At 38.7% G+C, this 21,258-nt stretch overlaps 1 long non-coding RNA gene across 1 annotated transcript; it reads left to right on the forward strand.

Moving 5' to 3' along the window:
* Window positions 1–757: 757 nt before the first annotated feature.
* On the forward strand, window positions 758–13,084 carry LOC130681214 (uncharacterized). The gene is made up of 3 exons (XR_008994287.1): window positions 758–886; window positions 1,430–1,474; window positions 11,124–13,084. It is a non-coding gene; the product is annotated as an uncharacterized LOC130681214 (long non-coding RNA).
* The last annotated feature ends 8,174 nt before the right edge of the window (window positions 13,085–21,258 follow it).

A 21,258-nucleotide genomic window follows, 5' to 3' on the forward strand; every position in this document is an offset into this window, starting at 1 on the left:
ATAAATGTGTTTTGAATCATAGAAAAATCCCAAATTGATTAATTTTGTATTCTTTACTCCTTTCTTTATGAAGAGAGATCTTTTGTGGTTCACTCTTGAATTCTTTCACTGCACTGGATCTTTATACAGCCAGTAATTATAACTTACTTGCTTATTTGTCTTCTTTTCCTTTTTAGGATAGCTACTGTAAAGTCATCAAAACAAAAGGCCATCTGTCTGGGAATGTCCAGCCCTCATATTGGAGGTAAGATGATAAATTAGGTGAGGTTTGCCTTGACTTTTTTTACCTTCCCAGTTTTAACTTATCTCCCCAAAGCCTTTCTTTTCATCCTTATTGCCTGCCACCAGCATCCACATATGCACAAAGAAAGCTGAAAACTGACAAAAAGTGTCAATGTGGTAAAGCTGCCAAAGCCTCATGAAGCAGCTTTCCTTGATCATGTGCTCACATGTGTGCTGGTTTGCTCGTCTTTCAGCAGTGGCCATGTCTGTGGCACCTCTGGAGGCCTATTTCTTTGATGCTAAACATTTTTATTTAAGTTGTAGAGCATCTCCCATGCATAAGGAGAATCTTAGAATCTTAGACCTGACAAAGTACTTTGAGGCTGTTGGTCAATCTCCCACCCAAAATGACAAGTGCTTTTATCAAACTCATTCTGCTTTGAGGATATGGTCTTATTTTTTTCAAGGAACAGTTGGTCACTACACTGCTTCCATGTTATCATAGCTTGACCTTTCGCATAACACACGGATGCCTCTGTAGCTGCTCAGGGCTGCACATCCAGTGTCAAGCCACATCACTGCCTTACTGAAGTGGCTTATCATCTCAGAGCCAAGATGTGTCATCTTAGACTGGAGAAGAAGTTCACCCTTGCTCTCTGTCCAGGTGTCAAACTGATCATTTGAGTTGTGGTCTTCTATTCCTACATCATTGTATAATATATAATAGCTAGTAATAAGGCCAACCCTTCTAGCATGTTAAATACAGATCTTGCTCACCTTATGATGGGGTTACATCCAGATAAACCCATCATAAGTTGAGAATATCATTAACTGAAAATGCATTTAATACATCTAACCTACTGAACATCATCGCTTAGCCTAGCCTACCTGAAATGTGCTGAGAACACTTAAATCACACTAAAGCTGGCAAAATCATTTAACACAAACCCTATGCTGCTCTGTGGTAAAAACAAGGAATATTGTTTAAATATGAGTTCTATCCTCTTATTACTTAGAATTATATTGTAATGGTGCAGAGATGGCAAAATAAAAATTTTAAGCTGTGTATGATTAGTTAGATGTTTATGTAATGATCACCTTAGTTAGATATTCATGTTAAAATATTATTTATATAAAAATCATTTTAGTGACATAAAACCGTAAAAAATGGTGTTAGTGTTCTTTCTTCTTCCTGTTTTGTCTTTAGGTTTTTTGAAATGAGTGGAGCCTACATCATAGAATGGATGAATCAGTAAGTGAATAAATGAATGAGAAGGTACACTGTACACATCATATGTATGGGAAGAATTCATAAACACTCCCCCTTTCTTGGGGCCCATGCAGTGTAAGTTACAGGTGCATGTTTTCTTGACTCTGAAGTAGAGAAAGAAGCTCAGCACATGGAACTGAATGTTGAAAACTGACTTAGGAAAAAATAAAGTGAATAAGGCATTGGTCTAAGCATTTCAACTTTCAAGTTTACCTATTTAGGTTCCTATGTGAGCATCTGGATGTTGCAGCTTCATTTTTCTGCTTCTGTACGTGTCCTAGTTAGCACTGGCGCAATCTATACTCGGAGAGAGCAAAAATAATCAATGCATCAACATTTTAAAATCAGGATTAGGAATACCTTTGAGAAGCAGAGGTAGCTTATTATATGAACAATTTTTTGTTTTTACTATTTTAATGTGAGATTGCATTACATATTGCTTCATAATATATTTTCCAGTTTTATTGAGAAATAATTGACTCATATCACTATAAAAGTTTAAGGCAGTATAGCATGATGGTTTGATTTGCATACACTGTGTAATGATTATCACATTCAGCTAACATCCACCATCTCATATAGATAAGAAAAGAAAGAAGAAAAGAAGGGAAAAATAAAGTTCTTTTTGTGATGAGAACTCTTAGAATCTACTCTCGACGACTTTCCTAAATACCATACAGTGGTATTAGCTATGGTCATCATGTTGTATATTATATCCCTGGTACTTATTTATCTTATAAATGGACGTTTGTGCCTTTTGACGGCCTTCCTCCAGTTACTCCTCCCACCCTCTGCCTCTGGGAACCACAGTCTGATCTATTTTATTATGCTTTTTCAGCTTGTTTGTTTAGATTCCACATGTAAGTGAGGTCATACAGTATTTGTCTTTCCATGTCTGACGTATTTCATTGAGTATAATGCCCTCTAGGTCCATCCATGTTGCCACAAATAGTAGGATTTCCTTTCTTTTTATGGCTGATTAATATTCCATTACATATATATATACATGTCTTATCTTCTTCATCTTTATCCATTAACCCACTGATGGACACTTAGGTTGTTTCCATGTCTTGGCTATTGTGAATAGTGCTGCTGTGAACATGGGGATGCAGATATCCCTTAAATTTAGTGTTTTCTTTACTACTGAATATGTTTCCAGAAGTGGCATTGCTCGATTTTTTGGTATTTCTACTTTTAGTTTTTTGTAGAACCTCCATACTGCTTTCCATAGTGGCTGAACCAATTTACAGTCCCACCAACAATGTATAAGAGTTGCCTTTTCTCCACATCCATGCCAGCATTTGCTATCTCTTGTCTTTTGATGATAGTCATTCTAACAGATGTGAGATAATATCTCATTATGGTTTTAATTTTCATTTCTCTAACGACTAGTGATGTTGAGCATTTTTTCATGTACTTGTTGACCTTTCATAAATCTTCTTTGGGGAAATGTTTATTCCGATCCTTTGCCTATTTTTTAATTGAGTTGTTTGGTTTTTTTCCCTATGGAGTTGTGAGTTCTTTATATATTTTAGATATTGACCAAACCCTATCAGATACATAGTTTGCAAATATTTTTCCCATTCCATGCATTGTCTTTTCACTTTGTTGATAGTTTCTTTTGCGGGGCAGCAGCTTTTTAGTTTGATATAGCCCCACTTGCATAATTTTGATTTTGCTGTTTGTGCCTTAGGCATCATATCTAAAAAGTCATTACCTAGGTTCATGCCAAGGAGCTTTGTTTCTGTGATTTCTTCTAGGACTTTCATGGTTTCAGATCTTATACTCAGTAGAGTCTTTAACCAATTTTCTGTTAATTTTTGTGAGTGGTGTAAAATGTAGGTCCAATTTCATTCTTCTCATGTAGTTGTCCAGTTTTCCCAGCACCATTTATTGAAGAGACTATTCTTTTCCCCGTTCAGTATTCTTGTTTCCCTTGTCAGATATTAGTTGACTGCATATGCTTCAGTTTAATTTCTGGGCTTTTGATTCTGTTCAATTGGTCTGTTTGTTTTGATACTAGTGCCTAATGTTTTGATGATTATAGCTTAATAGTATAGCTTGCATCCCAGGGATAAATCTCACTTGCCTATAGGGTATGATCTTTTTATTATGCTCTTGTATTTGGTTTCCTAGTACTTTGCTGAGAATTTTTGCATCCATATTTATCAGGGAAATTGGTCCATAGTTTTCTTTTCTAGAAATGTCCTTTTCTGGTTTTTGTTTAAGAATAGGGCTGGCATCATAAAATGACCTTGGGAGTATCCTCAGCTCTTTGATTTTTTAGAAGAGTTTGAGAAGGATTGGTGTTAATTCTTCTTTAAATGTTTGGTAAAATTCACCAGTAAAGCCATCTGGTTCTGTAATTTTCCTTGTTGGGAGACTTTGATTACTGGTTCAGTTTCCTTACTAGTAATTGGTCTATTCAGGTTTTCTGTTTTTTCCTGATTCAATCTTGGTAAGTTGTATATTTCCAGGAATTTTTCCGTTTATATCAGGCTGTCCAGTTTGTTGGTATATACTTGTTTGTAGTAGCCTCTTGATGATCCTTTGAATTTTTGTGGAATCAGTTGTAATGTACCTTTTTCATTTAAATTTTTTCTTGCCTTTGAACTTTTCTCTTTTTTTCATTGGTTAGTCTAGCTAAGGATTTGTCAATTTGGGTTATCTTTTCAAAGAACCAACTCTTAATTTAATTAATCCTTTTGATTGTTTTTTATATTCTTTACACCATTTAATTTTGTTATAATCTTTATTATTTTCTTTTTTCTGCTGACCTTGGGCTCAGTGCGTTCTTTTTTACTTTGTAAAGTATAGAGTTAGGTTGTTTATTTGGAATCTTTCTCACTTCTTAAATAGGTGTTTATTGCAATGAATTCCCTCTTAGAACTGCTTTTGCTGCATCCTATAAATTCTGGTATATTGTATTTCCATTTTCATTTGTCTAAAGAAACATTTTTATTTTCTGTTTAATTTCTTCTTTGATCCATTGATTGTTCATGACAGTTTTGTTTAATTTCCATGTCTTTATGAACTTTCATGTTTTCCTGTTACTGATTTCTAGTTTCATGCTATTGTGGTCAGAGATGATCCTTAGTATGGTTTCAATCTTCTTGAATTTGCTAAGACTTGTTTTGTGGCCTGACATATGGTCTATCTCAGAAAATGTTCCATATGCACGTGAAAAGAAGGTGTATTCTTTTGTTGGGTAGAATGTTTTGTATATGTCAGTAGGTCCATTTGGTATATTGTGCTGTTCAAATCTGCTGTTTCCTTATTGATTCCCTGTCTAGATGATCTATCCATTGTCAAGAGTGTGGCATGAAAGTCCCCAACTATATTTTGCTCATTTCTCTATTAACTCAGTTAGTTTTGGCTTCACATTATTTAGGTGCTCTTATGTTGGCTACATAAATGTTTCAATTGTTTTATCTTCTTTATATATTGACTCCTTATCATTATATAATGATCTTGTCTCTTTTCTCTATTTTTATTTTAAAGTCTGTTTTTCTTGATATAACTATAGGCAACCTTGCATTTTTTTTGGTTACTGTTCCTTTAACTGTCTTTTCCCATCCATGCACTCTTAGTCTGTGTGTGTCTTTAAGGCTAAAGTAAATGTCTTCTAGGCAGCATTTTGTTGGATCTTGTTTTTTATGCATTCAGCTATCAATGTCTTTTGACTGAAGAGTTTAATCTACTTGTGTTTAATATAATTATTGTTAGGACTTACTATGGTCATTTGGTTGTTTTGTACATTCATTGTTCCTTGTTTTGATCCTGCTGTCTTTTTGTGTGTGTGTGTTTTTATATCAGCTTGTTCTGAGTTCTTTATCATGTTCTTTTGTATAATTTACTACAAGATTTTCCTTTGTGATTACCATGAGGCAATTTATGGTTATTTTTGCCAAATTCATTTTTTTAAACTTTTAAACTAGAGTTATAAATCTAACTATGACTATATATTTAAAATTACCAGTGTAGTTTATGCTTTTTGTATTTTTTTATGAGGTTCACTAAAATTCTTTTACTTCCACTCAAAGATATCCCTTTCCCATTTCTTTTAAGGAAGGCTTGGTGGTAATGAATTCTCTCAGCTTTTGTTTGTTCAGTAAAGTCTTTATCTCTCCTTTTTCTGAAGGACAGCTTCACTGGGTATAGAATTCTTGGCTGACAGTTATTTTCTTTCAGTATTTGAATATGCCATTCTCTCCTGACCTGGGAAGTTCTGTTTTTTGAGAAATCCTTGGATAGTCTTATGGGGGTTTCCTGAAACTTCTCTCTTTTCTCTTGCTGCTCTTAAAATCCTTTCTTTGTCTTTGACTTTTGACAATTTAATTATAATGTATCTCAGTATAGCCCTATTTGGTTTAAATATACTTGGAGTTTTTTGGGCCTTAGGGATCTAGATGTCCATTTCTCTTCCCATGTTTGTGAAGTTTTCAGCCATTATTTCTTTAAGTATGTGTTCTGTGTCTTTCTCTTTCTCTTCTCCTTGCGGAATTCCAATATTGCAAATGTTATTTCTTTTCATTATGTTCCATAATTCCTATAGGCTTCCTTCACTCTTTTTTATACTTTTTTCTTTTTGTTCCTCTGGGTAATTTCTACCATCCTACCCTCCAGGTCATTGATTCTTTCTTCTGCATGGCTGGGTCTGATTTTGAAACTTTTTATTGAATTCTTTAGTTATTATGTTTTTAAATCTAGGATTTCTGGTTTTGTTTTGATGGTTACTATTTCCTTGTCAAACTTCTCGTTTTGTTCATGCTTTGTTTTCCTAATTTCATTTAGTTATCTGTGTTTTCTTGTAGTTCACTAAGCTTTCTTAAGAGGATTATTTTGAATTTTTTGTCTTAAAGTTCATAGGTTTCTATTTCTTTAGGGTCAGTTATTGGAGCTTTATTAGTTTCCTTTAGTGGTGTTATATTTAACTGTTTTTTGTGACCCTTGATTTCTTACATTACTATTAGCACATTTGAGTGATTTGACTTCTCTTTCAGACTTTACAAGTTCGCTTTGCCAGAGACAGTACTTCACCAGTCAGCCCAGTTTGGGTTTCCGGATGTGTCTTCTGGTAATATTTTTAGATTTGTAGTGCCTGATAATATGGTCTATTTTTGGACAAGGCCACTGTTTGAACTCTGAGGATGAGGATGGGGAATGTGACACTGGCTGAGAATAGTTGGATATGCCTGCTAGCTTGGCTCCCTACTCAAGTGAGGCTTCACAGTTGCCTAAATTGTCTGGTCAGGCTTACTAGACAGTTGGGACTGGGCACGGTATTCAGTAGTATATAGGGCTGTGAATTAGCTTCCTTGCCCTGGCAGGGCAGCCAAATGGGATGAGGGCCTATACAACTTGTTTGGGGGCCCAAATCAGGCCAGGGTGTACACAGATTTCCTGGTCAGGTAACATCACCAGTTTTGCTCTGCAGATGGGGATTGCCACAGGCTGTGCTCTCTGTTCAAGTGCCACTGTACACAGGGCTGTTGAATGGGCTATGCAACTTCCCATGTGCAATGGTTAGATTCCCCAGTCAGACAGGCTGAAGCTATAATCTTTGACGAGAAGGGCTACAGATTAGATTTCCTGCCTGCATGCAGTAGAAGAAGCAGTTCTAAAGCTGATAAACTCTTCGTTTGTTGTCTTCACTCAAGCCAAGCCACATCCCAAGTTCCCTGACCAAATAGGGCCACTGGCTTTGTCCTGCAAACTATCAGCTATGCCTGCCTCACTGTTCTGCCACTGCTGGGCCACTCAGCTTTCAGGAGTCTCTACCAACCCTTCTGGTCAGATGTGGCCAGAAGATACTCTCCACAGCAAGTGGGGCCATGTCTCAGCCCCTTGCCTAGGTAGCAGTGGCAGGGGGGGCTGTTTCTGGCTACTCTCAATTTCCCAAAGACGTTCTCCGTTTGTGAGGGGGCCGGAGACTACCCTTAACCATGGGTACTAATTAATACCTGCCTGAGCATACACAGGAATGCTCCATGCCCTGTACTGGCTTTGCTCTGAGGTGGTCAGTTCTGCCCTCCTGTCTGTCTGCTCAAGCGATGCTGGGTCAGCACAGCTTCCAGGAGTTGTCACCAGTCCCCTGGCCAGATGCAGCTGGGAGACACTCCACAGAAGGTGGGGCTGTGGCTCAGCTCCTTGCCTGGGCATGGGCAAACTGGGCTCTTGGGCCAGCAAAACTCCTCGTTTGAAAATCTCATTCAAGCATGTCTGCACCCTGCAGAGTTCCCTGGTCAGATGCACCTCTAACTTAGTTCTGCAGGTAAGCAAGGCCACTGTTTGGGATTACTATCTGGGCACTGCAGGTATGAACTTGGTCTGAACAAGTATGAACAGGTCGGAACAAGATCCATGTGCTGGCTGTTGTGAGCCCCTCCCTCCCTTCAGATTCCAGCAGTTGAGCCTGCAGATTACCTTGCAACCTCCATGCAGATCCCCTGCAATCTCCATGGTGTGAGATCAATGCTGGGGCTGTCTTTTCCCACTAGCTGCTTCTCTTACCTTCTAACACAGTCTGTCTGGTCTCTGAGGTGCAGGGAGTACTTCAGCCTTTTGCCTGTGTTCTAGAATTCTTTTAGTGATGACTTGTTTGTGTATGGATGTTAGTAGTTCTTCTTGTGAGGGAAGCAAAATCAGGAATGACCTATGTCACCACCTTGGTGATTTCACTGTCTATGTAAGCAATTTTTACATAAATATTTACAGTAGCCTTTAAAGTTAATACTGAACATAAGTCCATGAAAAAGAATGACAGAAGCAAATTATGCAGTCTGTTTATGTTATAAATTGTAAAACAATTAAAATTTTTAGTGATATATAATCATTCATATTGTCTCCCCCTCCCCACTGCTGCATTTTAGCCAGGGTAGTATAATCTGTTATATTTTATTTACCAGTTCTACATGCCACAATTTGCTATAATTTAACCCAGTTTCAGAAGTTATATTTCTCACATCAATAGACATATGCAATTTTCTCTGAGTAAAGACAACTGAATTTTTGTAGAGTTGCCTGATGTCAAGTTTTAAACCAGGCTGTCTGGCATTTGAGCTTTTATGCTGTAAACAAATTCAGAAAACTGCATGTAGGCATGGCAGATATGTTCTGATTAAGTGACCTTCATCATTACATGACGTAACTAGATCAGCTCATCTCTCCGAGCTGAAGTGCTTGCGTGACTGGCCCCAGGGTCCAGTGTCAAGCCCTCTTGGCACCTGGACCACATTGGTGCAACTTAAATTTAAATTTACACTGCCTTCCCCACCAGGAAATAGGCAACTCTGAAAGTAAAACATGTTTTCATGGTAAAATTGTGATTCATTGGAGAAAGTTTTCATTTTCTAGTATATAGCAATGCTGGTTTGTGGGTAAAGAATGCTTGCTAGCTTTATTTAAAAAAAAAAAAAGGATCTGCTTGCCATACAAAGAATCTTTCTTTTTTGCCAGAGTAAGTGTTTAAAGTGTTTTCTTTAATTTAAAAAATATTAGTGTTCTGTTTTAGTATTCTCCTGTAAAAGTAAAATGTCTGGCAGTACTTAGTTAAACTGAATATACACATACTCATTTATGCAGCAATTCTGCTCTTTGGGCTTATATATCAAAGAAATCAGACCTAGCTTCACGAGGCATTATTCGAGGAGGCAGCCTGGATGTCCGTTCTTGGGAGAATGCACTGGTAAAGCACAGTAGAGGCATGCCAGGGGGCAACTAGAAGCAATGGACAAACTGTAGAGGCATGCCTGGGGGCAACTAGAAGCAATGGACAAACTGTAGAGCATGCCAGGGGGCAACTAGAAGCAATGGACAAATTGTGCACAAGCTGCAAAAGGGGTAATATTAAAAGCATAGTGTTAGTTTTAAAAGTGAGGAGCAGAATATGCAATACAATATTGTTTATATAAATTAAAAGCAGATCAATATAAAACACAAAAAATGATGTATATTGAGCATATTACTATGGCTGCCTATAGGGGAAGACCAATGGGAGATAGAAGGAAGAAAATCATAAATATGCATATCTATAAAATGAGAGACAAGCCCTGAATGGATCAATGATAATTATATGCTATAAACAGAAGGTATTTAATGCTCTGAACCTTGAACCTTAGGTTGAAAAAAATGCCAACAATACACAAAAGGCATAAGTGCATGAAGTTAAATGTAAACATCTCTTGTTGTTTATTCTAGCCCAATTTCAATTTCTAGAGGTAGCAACTGGAAGCAGTTGGAGACAGTTTGTTGTATATTGTCCTAGCCTCATTTCTGAACATGTACAAAACTGAATTTTGGTTTTACAAAAAAGGAATCATGCAATTCCTACTATTGTGCCCTTTGCTTTTTTCTCTTATACACATACATAATTATAAATATATATAATATTGTTCCCTTGTGCCTATAGATATGGATTGGTTTCTTCCTTTCCCTTTTTTTCTCTTTCCTTTATGGACCCCCTGTTTATTGTTAATGGAAGCCGCTTTGAAATACAAGGGATTTAGCTCAAGGACATTTCTCACATTACCTATCTTCAGCTTTCAATGTTTGTCAAGTAACATTATTATCTTTAGAATGCCAAGGTTTCATAACAACTACTTTCCCTTTCATAACTACAATTAACACAGTTCTTGGCCTTAGTCCTATCTCTGGGCTGATTCCATGCATATGACCAGTTGTTTCCTAAAGGTTTCCCCTCTTCATATTCTGGCTTTGACTTTTGAAATGCTGAGATGACAAAGGCTAGGTCAGTCCTCACTTTCCCCTTGCATGTGACTTATTTCTGCCTAAACTGTCGTAGATTATTCCTTTCCCCTCTGGATAAGTAACTTCACAACAAAATGTCTAAGCATTGATCAGCCTTTGAGTGTTTCTTTTGCTTTATTTGTTTTTTCTTTTCCGGTTTGTACCTAAGATTTATTTGACATTTTCCAACATTTTTATTTCTTAGTTGCCTTCTATTTTATTTTGTGAAATTTTTTCTCAATGCTATTCATTTTCTCTGAAAATCACTCCGTTTTCAATAGTATGCATTCTACATCTTGCTGATTCTGATGTGGCCTTCATTTCTGTAATGACTCAAGAACTACTAGCACAGGAAACTTGCTATTGGAATTTGGGGAAATTCATGAGAATTTACATGCTAACAACTAGAGAAAAATTCTGTGAGCCATTATTAGAGACTACTAATAAGGTGACACAGGAATGGCAAACATCAGAGACATGAAAATGCTCATATAAATGATAACTGCAAGTCCGTTGTCAGGCTTGGTTATGGCCCAAAGCCACTCATTCCTCTATTTTCTTCTCAATAAATGCTTCACTGTCCTTGAGTGAGCAAGTAGCATATGACAGGGTTTTGTGTTGAGATGTGTAATTCATAACTATCATTATTACTGGCCTTAATAACTCATCCCCAACAAGAGGAGATGTTATATTCTATGAGTTCTAGTTGGGCATCTGCTATGGGAAGGAGAAACATGGCTTAGTGGACGAGAAATTTCTGAACCGGGCCTGTGCTGTAGCTGTTTCTAGCTAAGAAGTACTGAGTTCAACCCAACTCTAAGTTTGTGTTTTCATTTTTAGTGCAATGCTAATTAAAACTAAGTTTCTGCTCACTGTTGTGTAGGGAGCCATTATGGCACACGGGAAGCATGGTGGATAAGGCAGCTCAACCCGTGATGATGCAGGGCAGGTAAGATGTCTCAGGGTGATGTGGAGTCTGACTCAGTCTCTAAAGTCAGGTCCTCAACAGGCCGCAGGGGTGGCAGATACTGATTGTCTGCTCAAAAACCAGGCCTTCTTCTTTGTTAACAGAAGAGAAATTTTACATGGATGGCAGTGTGCTTAGATCTAAGGGATAAACTATGATTACTCTAAAAGAAAGAAGCACAAATTAGCATTAGATTTTGCTAGAAAAATAAACATCAAATGATGCTGAGTTAAGGTTGCTTAAGCCTAGTGTCCCGTAAAGTCCCCACCTTGAGGATATGGGTATCACTCATTCGTTAGCAGCGAGAGGGGAAGTGTCCATCACAGCGGGGGAAGCTTCCCCAAGCTAAGACCAGTGTCTGTTCTGTCGGCTCATGCGAATCAGTCCTATACCTTCGTACCTTTTTTGTTGTTGCTACCAGAGGTGGTGGCTCTCTCAAAAATTTTTCTTGGTGTATAGAAATGTCACTAATTTTTATATGTCAATCTCAGAGTGAGAAACCTTAATATCATCTTATGTTCTTTTTTTAATCTCTTCTATGTAGTTAATCACATCACCTGCAAAAAATTAGAGTTTTGTTTCCTCCTTTCCAGTTGATAGAGGGTGCCATGGTATGGATAATTGTTAACAAATATTTATTCTTTCCCATTCGATGGACCATGAGTAGGCTGACACTTACCATGTCCAAGCAGAGGCTTTGATCTGCTTGCATTGCTGGGCTAAGCCTCTCAAGCTTGCACTGCTCATGACTGAACTACAAGTCCCCACCAGTAGCATATCTGTCAGCCTATGACCCAGACCGAAGAGGAGTATGAAGCAGTTGTCCTGAACCAATTTTCAGCCTGGAGTCAACCTCAGATGAGCCCAGGCCACTGTAGCTGCCCACAGACTGGGAAAGAAAAAGAACAATTTGTAGGAAGCCTCTGACACTTGGAGTTGTTTTGTAGTATGATTGTGGCACAAACTGACTAATATATATGCATTATTCATTTTTCTTGACTGAATAGGCTAGGTCTACAATGTTGAATGGAAGTGGTAACATCTTCCTTTAGTTTTTAAAGGAAATATCTCTAAAATTTTAGCATTAAACACATTTTTGTGTTATATGTTTTGTGGCATTTCGTGGTCTTTTTAGTCTTAATTTGCAAACAAGTTTTTAAGTGAAATGGGGCTGAATGTTAGAAAATGCTTTTCTGCATTTGTTGATGTGATCCTCTGGTTTTTCATAAATGTTATGAATTTTACTGACATGTTTTCTAATGTTAAGTACTCTTATATTCCTGGGATACACCCAACTTGGTCACACTGTGCTTTCTTTTTTTTTTTTTTTTAGATTACACATGGCTCCATTTTATCTGCTTACATTTTATTCAGGAATATTGCATTTAGGCTAATGCATGACATTGACTTATAATTCCTTTCTTGCATTTTCTTGCTTGTTTTTGCTCTTATGTTTAAAGTAGCTTCCTGGAATGAGTTCACAAAAGTTACCTCTTTTATCATAAAAAATTAGAAATAGCTGTTGTGTCATAAGAACTTGCCTGTAACAACTGGGCCTTATGTTTTCTTTGAGGAATATGTTGAATTGTTGATTTTTTTATTTCATTGTTATAGGCTAATCAATGTTTTAATTTCTTCCTAAGTCAGTTTTGTTGTTTTGCCCACTGAGAAATGTACAATGCATTTCAAATGTATTGGCATAAAGTTGTTAGGAGTACTCTCTGATGCACTTTAAAGTTTCTGCTTTATCTCTAACTATGAACACAGGAACTGAATACCTATAAAGGCCAGTCTGTGGCCCTGAATTCTCAGGGAAGCTTTTATCTGTACTCAAGACAATGCTTTGCTTCCAGACTCTATGGGCAGTTTGGCTTCCTAGTTTTCCTTCACCGAGAGTGTAGACCTTTGTGGAATCAGACTTTCTGGTTGGATTCTTTTTAATAATTATTTTTTATTGAAGGGTAGTTGACGCACAGTATTACATTACATTAGTTTCAAGTGTACAACACAGTGGTAGAACATTTATATACATAATTCGAGGTTCCAGCTATCACCCTACCAAGCTGTTACAATATCTTGACTATATTCCTTATGCTATACATTACATACCGGTTACTTATTTATTTTACCATTGGAAGTCTGTCCTTTTTTTTTTTGTTTTTTTTTTGTTTTTCTGTTTTTTTGTTTTTTGTGAGGGCATCTCTCATATTTATTGATCAAATGGTTGTTAACGACAATAAAATTCTGTATAGGGGAGTCAATGCTCAATGCACAATCATTAATCCACCCCAAGCCTAATTTTCGTCAGTCTCCAATCTTCTGAGGCATAACAAACAAGTTCTTACATGGAGAACAAATTCTTACATAATGAATAAGTTACATAGTGAACAGTACAAGGGCAGACATCACAGAAGCTTTCGGTTTTGCTCATGCATTATGAACTCTAAACAGTCAGTTCAAATATGAATACTCATTTGGTTTTTATACTTGATTTATATGTGGATACCACATTTCTCTCTTTATTATTATTATTTTTAATAAAATGCTGAAGTGGTAGGTAGATACAAGATAAAGGTAGAAAACATAGTTTAGTGTTGTAAGAGAGCAAATGTAGATGATCAGGTGTGTGCCTGTAGACTATGTGTTAATCCAAGCTAGACAAGGGCAATAAAACATCCACGTATGCAGAAGATTTCTCTCAGAACGGGGGGGTGAGGTTCTAAGCCTCACCTCTGTTGATCCCCAATTTCTCACCTGATGGCCCCCCTGCGACTGTGCCTGTCTTAGGTTGTTCCTCCCTTGAGGAATCTTACCCGTCTCTGGCTAACCAGTCATCTTCCGGGGCCATACAGGGAAATGTGAAGTTGGTAAGTGAGAGGGAAGCCTTATTTTTTGAAAAGGTTAGCTTTTTACTTCTTTGCATATTTATGCCCTGTGGCTTCTATGCCCAGCATTTGTCTTGAGGTATCTTTACCACTTGGAAGAATTATGATACTCGGTAAATTTGATATGAGGCACGAATTCTATTTAAGAATTCGTTGTAATTAGGAAGGAAGAAGAAAAGCTATAGAAGTAGCAGGCGGGAGAAAACATGGGAAGATTGATTATTTCTTTGGCATATCTTCTTGTAGAGTAACTTCAGCATGTATAGGTTTTAAGCTACTACTTAAATTGCGCACACACATTAACATAATAGGAGTATAGTTACATAACCAAAGCATATCTGTAATTACCAGCCATCTCCAGTGAAACCAAGTAAACCAGTTAGGCACCTTAGGCATTTGTGAAAACTTATCTATGACATGGTGGATATTGTCCAACTGAACTTGAACAGTCTGAGAGAAATCAGACAAATTAAAACAACCCATTCCTGGGGAATGTTCACATGCCATATGTTCTTTTAACAGTAAATAGTCTGTAGTTATAAGACTTTGGAGCGCTGCAATTTGCACTTCTCCAAATTCTTGGTTGAGTTCCAACAGTATAGATCCAGTCAAATTTGTTGTTTTACTGTATGCACAGGCCAGCTTAGATATCTCCTTCCTCATTCCCATGGCAAGTCCAGGAACTGGTGGGATGAGTGCATCTACAGCTGTAGCAGTGTGTGGATCTTTGTTGGGGTTTTTTGATGATCATCTTCTGGCATGAGTCTTCCAGAGAGTGCAGATGTTGGAAGTTCTTTTTCATATCGTATCTTAGTTCATTTTCGGGGTAGCCCAATTAGGCTTTGATCCTCTGTATAAACACAAACAGACCCTTTGCCTACACTTTCATATGCCCTTTATACCCTTGTGTAGAACTCGTTGGAGGTTACCACACAGGAACTGCCCTTTTTTTTTTTTTCTTTGTTTTTGGTATCACTAATCTACACTTACATGACAAATACTATGTTTACTAGGCTCTCCCCTATACCAGGTCCCCCCTATAAACCCCTTTACAGTCACTGTCCATCAGCATAGCAAAATGTTGTAGAATCACTACTTGCCTTCTCTGTGTTGTACAGCCCTCCCTTTTCTCCTACCCCCCCATGCATGTTAATCTTAATACCCCCCTACTTCTCCCCCCCTTATCCCTCCCTACCCACCCATCCTCCCCAGTCCCTTTCCCTTTGGTACCTGTTAGTCCATTCTTGAGTTCTGTGATTCTGCTGCTGTTTTGTTCCTTCAGTTTTTCCTTTGTTCTTATATTCCACAGATAAGTGAAATCATTTGGTATTTCTCTTTCTCCGCTTGGCTTGTTTCACTGAGCATAATACCCTCCAGCTCCATCCATGTTGCTGCAAATGATTGGATTTGCCCTTTTCTTATGGCTGAGTAGTATTCCATTGTGTATATGTACCACATCTTCTTTATCCATTCATCTATTGATGGACATTTAGGTTGCTTCCAATTCTTGGCTATTGTAAATAGTGCTGCAATAAACATAGGGGTGCATCTATCTTTCTCAAACTTGATTGCTGCATTCTTAGGGTAAATTCCTAGGAGTGGAATTCCTGGGTCAAATGGTAAGTCTGTTTTGAGCATTTTGATGTACCTCCATACTGCTTTCCACAATGGTTGAACTAACTTACATTCCCACCAGCAGTGTAGGAGGGTTCCCCTTTCTCCACAGCCTCGCCAACATTTGTTGTTGTTTGTCTTTTGGATGGCAGCCATCCTTACTGGTGTGAGGTGATACCTCATTGTAGTTTTAATTTGCATTTCTCTGATAATTAGCGATGTGGAGCATCTTTTCATGTGTCTGTTGGCCATCTGTTTTTCTTTTTCGGAGAACTGTCTGTTCATTTCCTCTGCCCATTTTTTTATTGGGTTATTTGTTTTTTGTTTGTTGAGGCGTGTGAGCTCCTTATATATTCTGGACGTCAAGCCTTTATCGGATGTGTCATTTTCAAATATATTCTCCCATACTGTAGGGATCCTTCTTGTTCTATTGATGGTGTCTTTTGCTGTACAGAAGCTTTTCAGCTTAATATAGTCCCACTTACTCACTTTTGCTGTTGTTTTCCTTGCCCGGGGAGATATGTTCAAGAAGAGGTCACTCATGTTTATGTCTAAGAGGTTTTTGCCTATGTTTTCTTCCAAGAGTTTAATGGTTTCATGGCTTACATTCAGGTCTTTGATCCATTTGGAGTTTACTTTTGTATATGGGGTTAGACAATGGTCCAGTTTCATTCTCCTACATGTAGCTGTCCAGTTTTGCCAGCACCACCTGTTGAAGAGACTTGTCATTTTGCCATTGTATGTCCATGGCTCCTTTATCAAATATTAATTGACCATATATGTCTGGGTTAATGTCTGGATTCTCTAGTCTGTTCCATTGGTCTGTGGCTCTGCTCTTGTGCCAGTACCAAATTGTCTTGATTACTATGGCTTTATAGTAGAGCTTGAAGTTGGGGAGTGAGATCCCCCCTACTTTATTCTTCTTTCTCAGGATTGCTTTGGCTATTCGGGGTCTTTGGTGTTTCCATATGAATTTTTGAGTTATTTGTTCCAGTTCATTGAAGAATGTTGCTGGTAGTTTCATAGGGATTGCATCAAATCTGTATATTGCTTTGGGCAGGATGGCCATTTTGACGATATTAATTCTTCCTAGCCACGAGCATGGGATGAGTTTCCATCTGTTAGTGTCCCCTTTAATTTCTCTTAAGAGTGACTTGTAGTTTTCAGAGTATAAGTCTTTCACTTCTTTGGTTAGGTTTATTCCTAGGTATTTTATTTTTTTGGATGCAATTGTGAATGGAGTTGTTTTCCTGATTTCTCTTTCTGTTGGTTCATTGTTAGTATATAGGAAAGCCACAGATTTCTGTGTGTTGATTTTGTATCCTGCAACTTTGCTGTATTCCGATATCAGTTCTAGTAGTTTTGGGGTGGAGTCTTTAGGGTTTTTTATGTACAGTATCATGTCATCTGCAAATAGTGACCTTTTAACTTCTTCTTTACCAATCTGGATTCCTTGTATTTCTTTATTTTGTCTGATTGCCGTGGCTAGGACCTCCAGTACTATGTTAAATAACAGTGGAGAGAGTGGACATCCCTGTCTAGTTCCCGATCTCAGAGGAAATGCTTTCAGCTTCTCGCTGTTCAATATAATGTTGGCTGTGGGTTTATCATAGATGGCCTTTATTATGTTGAGGTACTTGCCCTCTATTCCCATTTTGCTGAGAGTTTTTAACATGAATGGATGTTGAACTTTGTCAAATGCTTTTTCAGCATCTATGGAGATGATCATGTGGTTTTTGTCTTTCTTTTTGTTGATGTGGTGGATGATGTTGATGGACTTTCGAATGTTGTACCATCCTTGCATCCCTGGGATGAATCCCACTTGGTCATGGTGTATGATCCTTTTGATGTATTTTTGAATTCGGTTTGCTAATATTTTGTTGAGAATTTTTGCATCTACGTTCATCAGGGATATTGGTCTGTAGTTTTCTTTTTTGGTGGGGTCTTTGCCTGGTTTTGGTATTAGGGTGATGTTAGCTTCATAGAATGAGTTTGGGAGTATCCCCTCCTCCTCTATTTTTTGGAAAACTCTAAGGAGAATGGGTATTATGTCTTCCCTGTATGTCTGATAAAATTCCGAGGTAAATCCATCTGGCCCGGGGGTTTTGTTCTTTGGTAGTTTTTTGATTACCGCTTCAATTTTGTTGCTGGTAATTGGTCTGTTTAGATTTTGTGTTTCTTCCTGGGTCAATCTTGGAAGGTTATATTTTTCTAGGAAGTTGTCCATTTCTCCTAGGTTTCCCAGCTTGTTAGCATATAGGTTTTCATAGTATTCTCCAATAATTCTTTGCATTTCCGTGGGGTCCGTCGTGATTTTTCCTTTCTTGTTTCTGATACTGTTGATTTGTGTTGACTCTCTTTTCTTCTTAATAAGTCTGGCTAAAGGCTTATCTATTTTGTTTATTTTCTCGAAGAACCAGCTCTTGGTTTCATTGATTTTTGCTATTGTTTCATTCTTCTCAATTTTATTTATTTCTTCTCTGATCTTTATTATGTCCCTCCTTCTGCTGACCTTAGGCCTCATCTGTTCTTCTTTTTCCAATTTCGATAATTGTGACATTAGACCATTCATTTGGGATTGCTCTTCCTTTTTTAAATATGCTTGGATTGCTATATACTTTCCTCTTAAGACTGCCTTTGCTGCGTCCCACAGAAGTTGGGGCTTAGTGTTGTTGTCATTTGTTTCCATATATTGCTGGATCTCCATTTTGATTTGGTCATTTATCCATTGATTATTTAGGAGCGTGTTGTTAAGCCTCCATGTGTTTGTGAGCCTCTTTGCTTTCTTTGTACAGTTTATTTCTAGTTTTATGCCTTTGTGGTCTGAAAAGTTGGTTGGTAGGATTTCAATCTTTTGGAATTTACTGAGGCTCTTTTTGTGGCCTAGTATGTGGTCTATTCTGGAGAATGTTCCATGTGCACTTGAGAAGAATGTATATCCCGCTGCTTTTGGATGTAGAGTTCTATAGATGTCTATTAGGTCCATCTGCTCTACTGTGTTGTTCAGTGCTTCCGTGTCCTTACTTATTTTCTGCCCAGTGGATCTATCCTTTGGGGTGAGTGGTGTGTTGAAGTCTCCTAGAATGAATGCATTGCAGTCTATATCCCCCTTTAGTTCTGTTAGTATTTGTTTCACATATGCTGGTGCTCCTGTGTTGGGTGCATATATATTTAGAATGGTTATATCCTCTTGTTTGACTGAGCCCTTTATCATTATGTAGTGTCCTTCTTTATCTCTTGTTACTTTCTTTGTTTTGAAGTCTATTTTGTCTGATATTAGTACTGCAACCCCTGCTTTCTTCTCACTGTTGTTTGCTTGAAATATGTTTTTCCATCCCTTGACTTTTAGTCTGTACATGTCTTTGGGTTTGAGGTGAGTTTCTTGTAAGCAGCATATAGATGGGTCTTGCTTTTTTATCCATTCTGTTACTCTGTGTCTTTTGATTGGTGCATTCAACCCATTAACATTTAGGGTGACTATTGAAAGATATGTACTTATTGCCATTGCAGGCTTTAAATTCGTGGTTACCAAAGGTTCAAGGTTAGCCTCTTTAGTATCTTACTGCCTAACTTAGTTCGCTTATTGAGCTGTTATATACACTGTCTGGAGATTCTTTTCTTCTCTCCCTTCTTGTTCCTCCTCCTCGATTCTTCATATGTTGGGTGTTTTGTGCTGTGCTCTTTCTAGGAGTGCTCCCATCTAGAGCAGTCCCTGTAAGATGTTCTGTAGAGGTGGTTTGTGGAAAGCAAATTCCCTCGGCTTTTGTTTGTCTGGGAATTGTTTAATCCCACCGTCATATTTGAATGATAGTCGTGCTGGATACAGTATCCTTGGTTCAAGGCCCTTCTGTTTCATTGTATTAAATATATCATGCCATTCTCTTCTGGCCTGTAGGGTTTCTGTTGAGAAATCTGACGTTAGCCTGATGGGTTTCCCTTTATAGGTGACCTTTTTCTCTCTAGCTGCCTTTAACACTCTTTCCTTGTCCTTGATCTTTGCCATTTTAATTATTATGTGTCTTGGTGTTGCCCTTCTTGGATCCTTTCTGTTGGGGGTTCTGTGTATTTCCGTGGTCTGTTCGATTACTTCCTCCCCCAGTGTGGGGAAGTTTTCAGCAATTATTTCTTCTAAGATACTTTCCATCTCTTTTCCTCTCTCTTCTTCTTCTGGGACCCCTATAATACAGATATTGTTCCTTTTGGATTGGTCACACAGTTCTCTTAATATTGTTTCATTCCTGGAGATCCTTTTGTCTCTCTCTATGTCAGCTTCTATGCGTTCCTGTTCTCTGATTTCAATTCCATAAATGGCCTCTTGCATTCTATCCATTCTGCTTATAAACCCTTCCAGAGTTTGTTTCATTTCTGCGATCTCCTTTCTGGCATCTGTGATCTCCTTCCGGACTTCATCCCATTTCTCTTGCGTATTTCTCTGCATCTCTGTCAGCATGTTTATGATTCTTATTTTGAATTCTTTGTCAGGAAGACTGGTTAGGTCTGTCTCCTTCTCTGGTGTTGTCTCTGTGATCTTTGTCTGCCTGTAGCTTTGCCTTTTCATGGTGATAGGAATAGTCTGCAGAACTGGGACGAGGGACGGCTGGAAGGACTTCCCTTCTTGTTGGTTTGTGGCCCTCCTCTCCTGGGAGAACAGCGGCCTCTAGTGGCTTGTGCTGCGCAGCTGCACGCAGACAGGGTTCCTGCTTCCTGCCCGGCTGCTATGGAGTTAATCTCCGCTGTTGCTGTGGGCGTGGCCTGGCTCAGGCAGCTGCTCCAAAGTGGTGGAGTCGCGTTGGAGCAGGAGCTGCTGGGAGGCTATTTATCTCCGTAAGGGGCCTCCCTGCTCCCTGCAGCCCAGGGGTTAGGGTGCCCAGAGATCCCGGATTCCCTACCTCTGGATTAAGTGACCCGCTCTGCCCCTTTAAGACTTCCAAAAAGCACCCGCCAAAACAAAACAACGACCACCAAAAAAAAAAAAAAAGGTGGTCGTTCGTTTTTCTTTATTCTCCGGTGCCAGCCTCAGGCCTCTGCTCACCGGTCTTGCTGCCCTGTTTCCCTAGTATTGGGGTCCCTGTCCCTTTAAGACTTCCAAAAAGCACTCGCCAAAACAAAGCAGCAAAAAAGCAAAAAAAAATAAAATGGTCGCGCCCTTTTCTTATGTCCTCTGTCGCCCAGCCTCCAGTGCCTGCTCACTGTTCTTGCTGCCCTGTTTTCCCAGTATCGAGGGCCCTGCACTCTGGCCCAGATGGCTGGGGCTGGGTGTTCGGCAGTCCTGGGCTCCGTCTCCCTCCCGCTCTGCCTATTCTTCTCCCACCGGGAGCTGGGGGGAGGGGTGCTCGGCTCCCGCGGGGCCGGGGCTTGTATCTTACCCCCTTCGCGAGGCGCTGGGTTCTCTCAGGTGCGTATGTGGTCTGGATATTGTCCTGTGTCCTCTGGTCTTTATTCTAGGAAGGGTTGTCTTTGTTATATTTTCATGGATATATGTTGTTTTGGGAGGAGATTTCCGCTGCTCTACTCACGCCGCCATCTTCCGCCCCTTCCGGTTGGATTCTTAA

This window comes from Manis pentadactyla, chromosome 16 (genome assembly GCF_030020395.1).
Source record: "Manis pentadactyla isolate mManPen7 chromosome 16, mManPen7.hap1, whole genome shotgun sequence".
Taxonomy (NCBI): domain Eukaryota; kingdom Metazoa; phylum Chordata; class Mammalia; order Pholidota; family Manidae; genus Manis; species Manis pentadactyla.